General features: G+C 34.3%; 1 protein-coding gene across 4 annotated transcripts in view; it reads left to right on the forward strand.

The window, feature by feature from the left end:
- VMP1 (vacuole membrane protein 1) overlaps nt 1-12,081 on the forward strand; it is a 129,206-nt gene that overhangs the window by 88,097 nt on the left and 29,028 nt on the right. The window lies entirely within an intron of this gene.

Below are 12,081 nucleotides of genomic sequence, written 5' to 3' on the forward strand. Positions count from 1 at the left end.
ACTGTCTACATAAACATACCCTACGATCTAGCGGTTCCATTTTGTAGATTTATACCTAGAAGAAAGATGCTCCAGAAGACTTGACAAGAGTAGTCATAGCAGCATTATTTGTAATAACCCCAAACTAGAAACAACCCTAATGTCCACCAACAGTAGAATAAATAAATTGTGGTATATTCATACAAAGGCAGCAAATTGATTATTGCCACGTGCAACCGCAGGAGTGAATCACATGGACATAATGTTGACTACAGAAGCCAGAAATAAAAGAGGACCTACTGTATAATTCCATTTATATAAAGTTCAAAAATAGGCAAGCTACATTTATAGTAATAGAAGTCAATGATAGTGGTTATTTTGGGAGAAGAAGTAATTACTAGTAGTGCCACCAGTAGGGTTTCTGGAGTTCTGGTAATGTTCTGTATCTGGATCTTGGTGTTAGTTACATGGGTGTGTTCACTGTAAAATTTCACCAAGATGTATATTTTAGATTTATGTACATTACTGTGTATCTGCTGTACAGCTAAAAAGAAAAATAGTTTTACCACCCTCCCACCAAAGTAAATTTGGTAATAAATATACGAGTACATGTAGAAATTCATTTAATTATATAGCTGATATAGCTGATATCTTTCTATTTTAGGCACAACTCTCTGAAATGTGTGTCACTCATGGACCTTTATTTTTTACTATACTCCGTGTTACAGACTACATTGATTGTACTTAGGGCCTATGCGTGTGTAACTGAAATAATGTTTTGTGAAACAGTATTTACTTGTATCACATGTACTGATCTCACATTTTTATTCTGTTCATTAAAAAGATGCTATTTGTGACCAACTAAATTTTCACAATATGCAGTCTAATAAAACCATATTAAATAATAGAAATGTATAAATATGAACAGGAGCAAAATCTGAATTTTCAGATTTCTAGATGGATCAGGTTTTTAGTACGTATTAAATTTAGCTAGTTGCCAAAATAAATGGTTCTTACTGTTTCAAAAAATACACAGATCTTCTTTGTGTTCATTTTTAGACATGACTTCATAGATTTTGATTAATGTGTGATCTGATTTTTATATGTATATGTTTTATGTGTAATCCCCCCTTTTTCAAAGGGGAAAAGATGGTGTTTATGTTCTTCAATTTTATTTTTAATGTGTCAGAGAGAAGGAAACCATATCCCATTTTTAGATAATGACAAAAGCAAGCAATAAATAATTTAGCTAGAAAATCCAATACTGTTTTATAATCATTATTTTTAACTTCCTAAAAAGTAGTGTACCGGATGGGATATGAAGACAATAAAACAAATGTTTACTCGTTACACATTGGAGTACACAGATTTCTCGTTATTTACAGTTTTGATTTTTGCCCCATCTGTGAACCATCTAAGGAACCATTAGTTCCTTATTTTTTTTTCCTTCTTTTTAACTGCTGAATCCTTATTTTTCTTAATTGAGATAAATTAACATCTAACATTGTATTAGTTTTAGATGTACAACATAATGATTTGATGTATGTATATACTGCAAAATTATTACCACAATAAGTTTAGTTAACATCCATCACCACATATTGTTACAAATTTTTTTTTCTTGTGATGAGAACTTTTAAGATCTCTCTTAACTTTCAAATATACAGTACAGTCCTGTTAATCAGAATCACCATGCTGTACATTACATCCCCAGAACACATTTATCTTTTAACTGGAAGTTTGTACCTTTTGACCACCTATGCCCATATCACCCATCCTCCATCCATCTGCGTCTGGCAGTCACCAACCTGGTTTTCTGTATGTATGATCTCAGGGTTTTTTTTTAGATTGCACATATAAAGTGAGATCATATAGTATTTGTCTTTCTCTGACTTATTTGACTTAACATAATGCCCTCTAAATCTATCCATGTTGTTGCAGATGGCAAGATTTCCTTCTTTTTTATGACTGAATAATATTACAATGTGTGTCTTTCTATCTTTATGTATATATCCCACATTTTCTTTATTCATCCATCAATAGACACTTAGGTTCTTTCCATGTCTTGGCTATTGTAAGTAATAATATTTCAATAAACCTGGGGGGGGCGTTGCAGATATTTTTTCAAGATAGTGATTTCATTTCTTTTGGACCAAAACCCAGAAGTGAAATTGTTGGGTCATATGGTAGTTCTAATTTTAATTTTTCGAGTACCCTTCATACTGGCTGTACCCATTCCCACCAACAGTGCACATCTTTTTCTCCTCATCTTTGCCAACACTTGTTAATCTCTTTTTTTATTATTATTTTTTTAATTTTTATTTTATTTTATTTTTTTTGCGGTACGCGGGCCTCTCACTGCTGTGGCCTCTCCTGACGCGGAGCACAGGCTCCGGACGCGCAGGCTCAGCGGCCATGGCTCATGGGCCCAGCCGCTCTGCGGCATGTGGGATCCTCCCGGACCGGGGCACGAACCCGTGTCCCCTGCATCGGCAGGCGGACTCTCAACCACTGCGCCACCAGGGAAGCCCTTTTTTTAGTTTTTAATGTTTACTTATTATTTATTTTTGGCTGCGTCGTGTCTTAATTGCGGCACACAAGATCTTTTGTTGCGGTGCACGGGCTCTTCGTTGCGGTGTGCGGGCTTTTCTTTAGTTGCGGCACGCAGGCTCCACAGTGCATGGCTTTGTAGTTGCGGCACGCGGACTTATTTGCCCCGCGGCATGTGGGATATTAGTTCCCTGACCAGGGATTGAACCCGCGTCCCCTGCATTGAAAGGTGGAATCTTAACCACTGGACCACCAGGGAAATCCGAACACTTGTTATCTCTTGTCTGTTTTATGATAGCCATTCTAATAGTTGTGAGGTGATATCTCATTATGGTTTTGATTTCCCTGATGATTAGTGTTGTTGAGCACCTTTTCATGTACCTGTTTGCCATATGTGCGTCTTTTTGGAAAAATATCTGTTCATATCCTCTACCTATTTTTTAATCAGATTTTCTTCTATTGAATTGTGTGAGTTCCCTATTTATTTTGGATATTAACCCCTTGTTAGATACATGGTTTGCAAAAATTTTCTTCCAGTTGTTATGTTGCGTTTTCATGTTGTTGATGGTTTCCTTTGCTGTACAAAGCTTTTTAATTTGATGTAATCCTACTTGTTTATTTTTGGTTTTGTTGCCTTTGCTTTGGTGTCATATCCAAAAAATCATTGCTAAGACCAAAGTCAAGGGGCTTACCCCCTATGTTTTCTTCTAGGAGTTTTATGGTTTCAGATCATATGTTCTAGTGTTTAATCCATCTTGAATTGATTTTTGTGTGTGGTGTAAGATAGGGGTCCAGTTTGATTCTTTTGCATGTGGCTATCTAATTTTTTTCATCACCGTTTGTTGAAGAGACTATTCTTTCCCCATTGTATATATATATATATATATTTTTTGTGGTACACGGGCCTCTCACTGCTGTGGCCTCTCCCATTGCAGAGCACAGGCTCCGGACGCGCAGGCCCAGCGGCCCAGCCGCTCCACGGCATGTGGGATCCTCCTGGACCGGGGCACAAACCCATGTTCCCTGCATTGGCAGGCGGACTCTCAACCACTGGGCCACCAGGGAAGCCCCACCCCATTGTATATTCTTGGCTCCTTTGTCATAAATTAATATTTCATATATGTGAGGGTTTATTTCTGGGCTCTCTATTCTTTTCCATTGATCTGTGTGTCAGTTTTTAAGCCAGTATCTTACAGTTTTGATTACTGTAGCTTTATAATACAGTTTGGAATCAGAAAGCATGATGGCCCCAGCTTTGTTCATCTTTACTAAGATTGCTTTGGCTATTCTGGGTCTTCTGTCATTCCATACAGATCTGGGGATTGTTTGTTCTATTTCTGTGACAAATGCCATTGGAATTTTGTTTGAGATTGCATTGAATCTGTAGATTGTTTTGAGTAGTATGGACACTCGAACAACATTCTTCCAACCCATGAGCATATAATGTCTTTCCATTTATTTGTGTCTTCTTCAATTTCTTTCCTCAGTGTCTTATAGCTTTCAGTGTGCAGGTTTTTTACCTCCTTGGTTAAATGTATTCCTAGGTATTTTCTTTTTTGGTGCAATTGTAAATGCAAATGTTTTCTTAATTTCTCTTTCTGATAGTTCATTATTAGTGTATAGAAACACAGTAGATTTTTTTTTGGCTGCATTGGGTCTTTTTTGCAGCACATGGGCTTTCTCTCTAGTTGTGGCGGGCAGGGGCTACTCTTTGTTGTGGTGTGCGGGCTTTTCATTGTGATGGCTTCTCTTTGTTGCAGAGCATGGGCCCTAGGCACGTGGGTTTCCATAGCTGTGGCACACGGGCTCTAGAGCACAGGCTCAGTAGTTGTGGCACACAGGCTTAGTTGCTCTGCAGCATGTGGGATCTTTCCGGAGCAGGGCTCAAACCCATGTCCCCTGTATTGGCAGGCGGATTCTTAACCACTGCGCCACCAGGGAAGTCCCCACAATAGATTTTTGTATATTGATTTTTTATTCTCCAATTTGACTGAATTAGTTGATTAGTTCTAACAGTCTTCTGGTGGAGTTTTTAAGATTTTCTGTATATAACATCAGGTCATCTGCCAACAGAGAGGGTTTTACTTTTTCATTTCCCATTTGAATAAAAATGATAAGAGAGTAAGCATCCTGTCTTCTTCTTAATCTTAGAGGAAAAGCTTTCAGTTTTTCACAAGACTATGATATTAGCTGTGGGCTTGTCATATATGGCCTAATTCCCTCTGGACCCACTTTGTTGAGAATTTGTATGATGATTTTTCCATTTTTTTTTTTTTGAGGATTTTTGCATCTGTGTTCATCAGGGATATTGGCCAATAATTTTCTTTACTTGTAGTGTCCTTGTCTGGTTTTGGTTTTGGGGTAATGCTGGCCTCTTAAAATGAATTTGCAAGTGATCCCTCCTCTTCAGTTTTTTGGAAGAGTTTGAGAAGAGTGGTGTTAGTTCTTTAAATATATGGTGGAATTCACTAGTGAAACCATGTGTTCCTGGACTTTTCTTTGTTGGGAGATTTTTGATTACTAATTCAATCTCCTTACTAGTAATTAGTCTGTTCAGATTTCCTATTTCTTCATGATTCAGTGTTGGTAGGTTGTAGGTTTCTAGAAATGTATCCATTTCTCTAGGTTGTTCAATTTTTCAGCATGTCATTGTTCATAATAGACTCTTATGAATCTTTGTAGTTATATGGTGTCAGTTGTCATGTCTCCTCTTTCATTTTTTACTTTATTTATTTAAGCCCCCTTTTTTCTTGGTGAGTCTAGCTAAAGTTTTGTCTAATTTATCTTCTCCAAAAATCATCTTAGTTTCATTGACTTCTCCTATTGTTTTTCTAGTCTATTTCATTTATTTCCACTATGATCTTTGTTATTTCCTTCCTTCCACTAACTTTGGGCTTAGTTTGTGCTTTGTGTTCTAGTTCCTTGAGGTATAAAGTTAGGTTGTTTGAGATCTTGTTCTTAATGTATGCATTTATCACTATGAATTTCCCTCTTAGAACTGCTTTTGCTGCATCCCTTAAGCTTTCCTATTTTGTGTTTCCAATTTCATTTGTCTCAAGATATTTTTTTAATTTCACTTTTGAGTTCCTTGACCCATTGGTCATTCAATAGCATGTTGTTAAATCTTCACACATTTGTGAATTTTCCAATTTTCTTCTTGAAATTGATTTTTAGTTTTATACCACAGTGGCCAGAAGAGATACTTGATATGATTTCAGTCTTCTTAAATTTATTAATACTTGTCTTATGTTCTAATACATGATCTATCCTGGATAATGTTCCATGTGTGCTAAAGAAGAATGTATATTCTGATGCTTTTGGATGGAATGTTCTGTAAATGTCTGTTAAGTCCCACTAGTCTTATGTGTCATTTAAGTCCAATGTTTCCTTATCGATTTTCAGTCTGGATGATGTATCCATTGGTAAAAGTGGAGTATTGTATTGAAGTCTCCTACTGTTATTGTATTGCTGTCTATTTCTCCTTTTAGATATGTTAATATTACTTTCTTAAAAAAAATATTACTTTCTTATTTTGGTATCTCTTAGTCCACTATAATCTTGTGGGTCTCATGGACACAAGTCCTGTTGACTTTCAAATCTAGATGTTTTGGGGGCCTATCAGGTGGAAGTCTTAAAAGTTGGGTCATCAGGTGTGGGTTTGTGGGAAGCCAAGCCTTTTGCTCTACAGAAAGAAGATGGGAGTTGTGAGTTCAGAGTGTTCATGGGAGGAGGTGAGTTCAAGAGCTTCTTCCTGTGTTGGCATCCTGAATGAGAACTCTCTAATCTCTTATTAAAAGTTCTAAATCTGTAAATTATTTCTAGAATAAAATTGCTTTCCTGAAATGTGTTTATATGATGTATTCTATTTGCTCTATTATAGAATTCTACCCTAATTTCCAATTTAAATAGGAATTCCAGGGATCATCTCTGATTTAATAATGTAAAAGCTATAAATTGGATATTGAAACTTTCATTTTCAAAAGTAGTTGCACCACTCTGTTCTGATCACTTTTTTTGGTAAATGTGTGTGTATTTTGTAATCCAGCATCCTGTAGGTACTGAATTAAAAATTTATTAATTAGTTTCTATTGTCACAATCACTTTACTTCATCAAATTAATATCCCTACTTTATCTTGTAATTCTAGAGTTTGTTTCTTAGCAATCTTCATCTTATAAGTTTGTGTGAGTCCATTATAATTCAAAAAAAGAACAGGGACTTCCCTGGCAGTCCAGTAGTTAAGACTTCGCCTTCCAATGCAGGGGGTGCAGGTTTGATCCCTGATTGGGAAGCTAAGATCCCACGTGGCTCATGGCCAAAAAAGCCAAAAACAGAGAACAGCAGCAATGTTGCAACAAATTCAACAAAGACTTCCAAAAAAATGGTCAACATCAAAAAAACCTTAAAAAAAAAAAAAAAGAATAGATGATATGTGACTCTTTTGAAATTATACTGCATATAAAGGAGACCTCAAATACACAATATTAAAAACATACCAGTTACATTAATGATATTGTTGAGGATGTCAACACTAAAATAAACTATTTTGCTCACTTTGAATTTAATAAATTAATGCTCTATATCTTTCTGTGAAAATAGCTCATAAAGAGTCCTGATAACAGGTAGGAAATTGCAGTTAGGAAACATTTTATTCTGTTTTGTTTTGTTTTGTTTGCGGTACGCGGGCCTCTCACTGTTGTGGCTTCTCCTGTTGCAGAGCACAGGCTCTGGACGTGCAGGCTCAGCAGCCATTGCTCACGGGCCCAGCCGCTCCGCGGCATGTGGGATCTTCCCGGACCAGGGCATGAACCCGTGTCCCCTGCATCGGCAGGTGAACTCTCAACCACTGTGCCACCAGGGAAGCCCTTTATTCTGTTTTTAAGAGGAGAAAGATTTAAAAATTATGAGTTATGTTTCATTGTAGTTTCTGTGAAGATAATAATTAATCGTACCCATTAACTGTGTTCTTTACCATGTGTAAAATATTAGTCATTGTAGAAAATACTTAATTACATGGTTATTAGGATCTTAACAAGTTAATATTTCAGACTGATTGTCCATGATGCTGAAACAGCTTACAACATTAAGTCATCATTACTATTTAGCTCCATTTCTGGTTAATAGAGAATAATATGACACAACATATTTGACTGGGACACAGGAATTAACAAGTCATTTTTAGATGCCAAAAGAACTTCACAAATACAGTAGATATTAACACAAATTCCTCTTATACACAAGAAATTATTGAAACAGTTGCTCTGTGGTTTTTAGTATTGACCCTGCAGCCACTTCAGTGTCAAACCCAAGAAGAGCAATAGCTCAGCAGAAGTTTTAACATAGGAAATTCCCTAGTGGTCCAGTGGTTAGGATTCCAGGCTTTCAGTGCCGGGGGCCCAGGTTCAATCCCTAGTCTGGGAACTAAGATACCGCAAGCCACACGGCACAGCCAAAAAGAATAAAAATAAGATAAAATCCTTTAAAAATATATATATTATAAAGAAAAGAAGTTTTAACATATAACATGTTAAGAAGGCAGTTAATTTATAAAACTGCTGACCAGTTACCTCACACTGATGGTGATAGTTCAGCTCAAACTAACATAAGGTATTAACCGAATACATACTTACCTCCAGTCATTTTACATGTTTAGGGATTATCTGTTGCTTTGAAAGAAATCTTGGAATTTAATGTGATCCCTTATTATGAAAATGAAAAGATTTTCTGTTACCATTTGAAGATAAACATTATTTTATATATTTAGATCTAAGTTGACTTCTTCAGTTCAAAAATTAGTATTTTGCAAGCTAATTATTATAATTAGCTGTACAGTTTCTCTTCTCTTAATCTTAAATATATTTCTTAGGAAGATGAAATGTGAAACAAAAGTAGTGCAGGAATATTCATACTTGAAGGCATTGTCTGTTTTTCTTTATTAAACCTTGAAATCTCAGTAGTAAGGACTTATTGTAACTTTTCTTCATCTGCCTTCTGTAGTCATTGGAGAAATGTTCCTGGTGTCTCTCATTCTTACTTTCAGAAGCATGATTGGTTACGTACATAATCACTATCAGTGGGAGTGGGAAAGATAATTTTATTTACTTGTATTTTGTTTATTTACTTTTAAAAAGTAGAAAATGATATATGATTACTAGTTGTAAATGCATGCTGCTTATTTAGATAGAGCTAGAGGATGAAACCCCTCTCAGGCACTTAAAATTGTGAAATACTTGAGTGTTGTGAAATGTGAATCCAGCGAAATGAAACTATTAAAAGGAATTTGGTTTTAGTTGTGCAGATTTTTTTTTAATGAAGAATGACAATTGAGGAAGTAAGTAATCAAATTGAACTTGCTACACAGTTCCCACAAACACGAAAAAAGAAAACGATTAAAATGAAATATTAATTTGATATTTAACTTGAATTTTGAATCTCACATATTAATTTGTTAAACTTTTCCTTTAAATTATTGTTGTTTATTATTATTGGTGCACAGTTTTTCTTGGCTAGTTTATTTTATCTGATGGCCTAAAAAGAATAGCAAATTTTGTTTGAAATTGTTCTTTTTAAACTTTAGTAAAAGAAGGTTTTTTTTTCCTGTTTTTGTGTGCGTGTGTGTGTGTGTGTGAGAGAGAGAGAGTTGTGTTTATTGTCTAATATTATACCTATAGTACATTTTTCTCTCTTTACTTTAAAAGCAAACACAAACAGAAATATTTTAATGCATAGAAAATGTTAGCTTTACATCATTAGAAAGCTGTCAAATAAATGCAAATAATGAAGAAGTACTGAAGTTGTTTAAAAATAACTTCTAAAATTGCAGAGTAACAAACAAGGAACATATAATTACCTTTAAGATGTAGAACATTTTAGACAATTAAAAAATGATGTTTTTAATAAATGTTAACAAAGCCTTTAAACCCATATCAGTAAGTTTTGAATATGACTTTAAATGTGAAATAAGTTTAAAATAAAAACAACAAAATATAGTTGTGTTTATGAAATCTAAACATGAGTTAATTTACCACTGTAAAGTATTTCAGATTTGGTGCAAATACTAGTGTAATGCTGCCTTGAGTTTGTTTTCATTACTCTGGCAAGGAAAAACATCAAGAAAATTCTTCCTCGAGCTGCATTCTCAGCTTCTGTTGGTTTCTTGTGATGAAAGCAACTGTGCAGACTTATTAGCTTAATTTAAATAAACTTTTATGAATTATTTAATATATAAATGTAATTTTAATTCCAAGAATATTGTGAAAGACCTGGAAAATAAATTATAGGAAGTGAAAGTAGCATGGTCATGGTGTGTATATGTGTGTGTGTGTGTGTGTGTGTGTGTGTGTGTAATACATAGTAAGATTTATGAAATCCATTTTCATTAGATGACTTTCAGACTTTTTAAAAAGTAAAACTCCCCATTAAAAAGGCACTTAACTTATTTTCCTTGTAAAATATGCCAGCTAAAAATTAATTTAAAAAAAGAAGAGTAAAGGGAACTTTCTATTATACTTATTTGGGTAGAGTAACGCTTTTCCTTCAAACAAAGATTCTTGAAGCACTGTTAAGGATAATTGATGATGGGCACCCAGACATCCGAAAGAACAAGGAGTTTATTTTCATTTTTTTCTTGTCTAATTTCTGTTAAGTAAAGAGATTCTGCCAAGGGATAAAATAGTTCCTTACTTTCAGGATGTTTTAAAAAATATGATTCCTTAAACTTCCCTAGGCTTAAATATTTTTGTTAGTTTGTATGTTCGCTGATCTGCATAATGTTAAACATTTTTTCCTTTATATAAGCCAATTAGTATAATCATACCTCTTTTTCAATTTAAATGTATGGGTGTATGTATCTCTATAATAGAAAAATACCATCAGTTTAAAGTGATGACACTATCATAGTCACTTGGTTGAAATAAATATAAGAATCTAAAGCCTTGAAATTAAGATAAAGGAAAACAGGATAGCATACCTTTTATATACAACACCTTGTTGATCTTGTCTACACTATTTTATGCAAAAAACTAATTTTTTGTAATTTTATATACTGAAGACTGCATAAATGCTGCGATAGAAAAATGTTCCCACATTAGTCTGACTTGGCAAATAGGTTTATAAAAAGTTTTGTTGTCTTTAAAATAAAATTTGTATAGTTTTTGTTTTCTTTGTTTTACTTTTTCTTCACAATTGAGTACCATCTTTCACTAAAGTAGATTTGCTATGAAGATATGAAAGGCTGTGAAGGAAGGCGTTTTCCTGAATTTATATTTTTAACTCTTCAGCTATATTAATTAAAATTTCATAACTAATTTATAATATAATAGTATTATTTGGTAATTTTAAAACTCAAAACATTTCTATTCATTATGGCCAGTTTTTATTTAGTGCTCTGATGAATTACAAATTTAGTAATTTGTGAATTATGTAAATTATTCAAGACAATTGGATGTATAGTTTTAAATAAGTTATATAGGAAAACTGATTTCATTATATATTCCTAACCAGTTTTTAAATCAATAAAATCAGTATTTCACTCTTAATGCAGTCAATGTTAATTTAAGAAAAAAAATTAAATCTTCAGTTAGAAATATGAAAAAAAATACAGAGAACCTTTTGCAGCAGTAATTTAGTTGTTTAAAAATATTAAATCTGATATATTTTATTTACTAGACGAGTAAGCCTAATCCCAAAAAGAAAAATTCTGTCTTTGAAAATACACTGCAAAATTACAAAATTGCATTGTAGAATTTAGTTAATGATTAACTTTGATAGCCTATATGTTTGAACTTGAAAGTATTTGTATTAACTGTTAATATCTGTTAATATCTCTTTTTTTAAATTTATTTTGTTTATTTTTGGCTGTGTTGGGTCTTCGTTGCTGCTCACGGGCTTTCTCTAGTTGTGGTGAGCGGGGGCTACTCTTTGTGGCGGTGCATGGGCCTCTCATCACAGTGGCCTCTCTTGTTGCTGAACACAGGCTCTAGGCACGTGGGCTTCAGTAGTTATGGCACGCAGGCTCAGTAGTTGTGGCGCACGGGCCTAGTTGCTCCCCTGCATGTGGGATCCTCCCGGACAAGGGCTCGAACCCGTGTCCCCTGCATTGACAGGCGGACTCCTAACCATTGTGCCACTAGGGAAGCCCTGTTAATATCTTTTCAAATATATATTATTGGTTTAATTCCTTTGACTTTCTCACCATCCTCAGCAAGTAAGTAGGTGGAAGGTCTTTCTTTTTTTTAATTTCAGTCTTCACTGTTGTACTTTGATACAGCTGTTCAACATAATATTATGGGTTAAAGTGGTTTTGTGTGTTTGTTTTTTGAATCTACAACTTCTGTTGTAGATTAGGGAAGTGCTTTAAACCCTCTTCCTGGTCTATGAAGGAACCTTCTATCATTTATATTATGACCATTCTATAAGATTGTTGACTAATTATTAGAGTATGTTGAGCTAAAGAGAGAGGAGTGTTCTATGACATGAACACTTCTAAAAAGACATTCACACATTAGCTAATATCTTTTAATTGTATCAATTATTTTCATTGAAATTTTGATTG

This window comes from Delphinapterus leucas, chromosome 19, assembly GCF_059928025.1.
Source record: "Delphinapterus leucas isolate spDelLeu-1000000601 "Yukka" chromosome 19, BTC_Dleu_Yukka2, whole genome shotgun sequence".
Taxonomy (NCBI): Eukaryota; Metazoa; Chordata; class Mammalia; order Artiodactyla; family Monodontidae; genus Delphinapterus; species Delphinapterus leucas.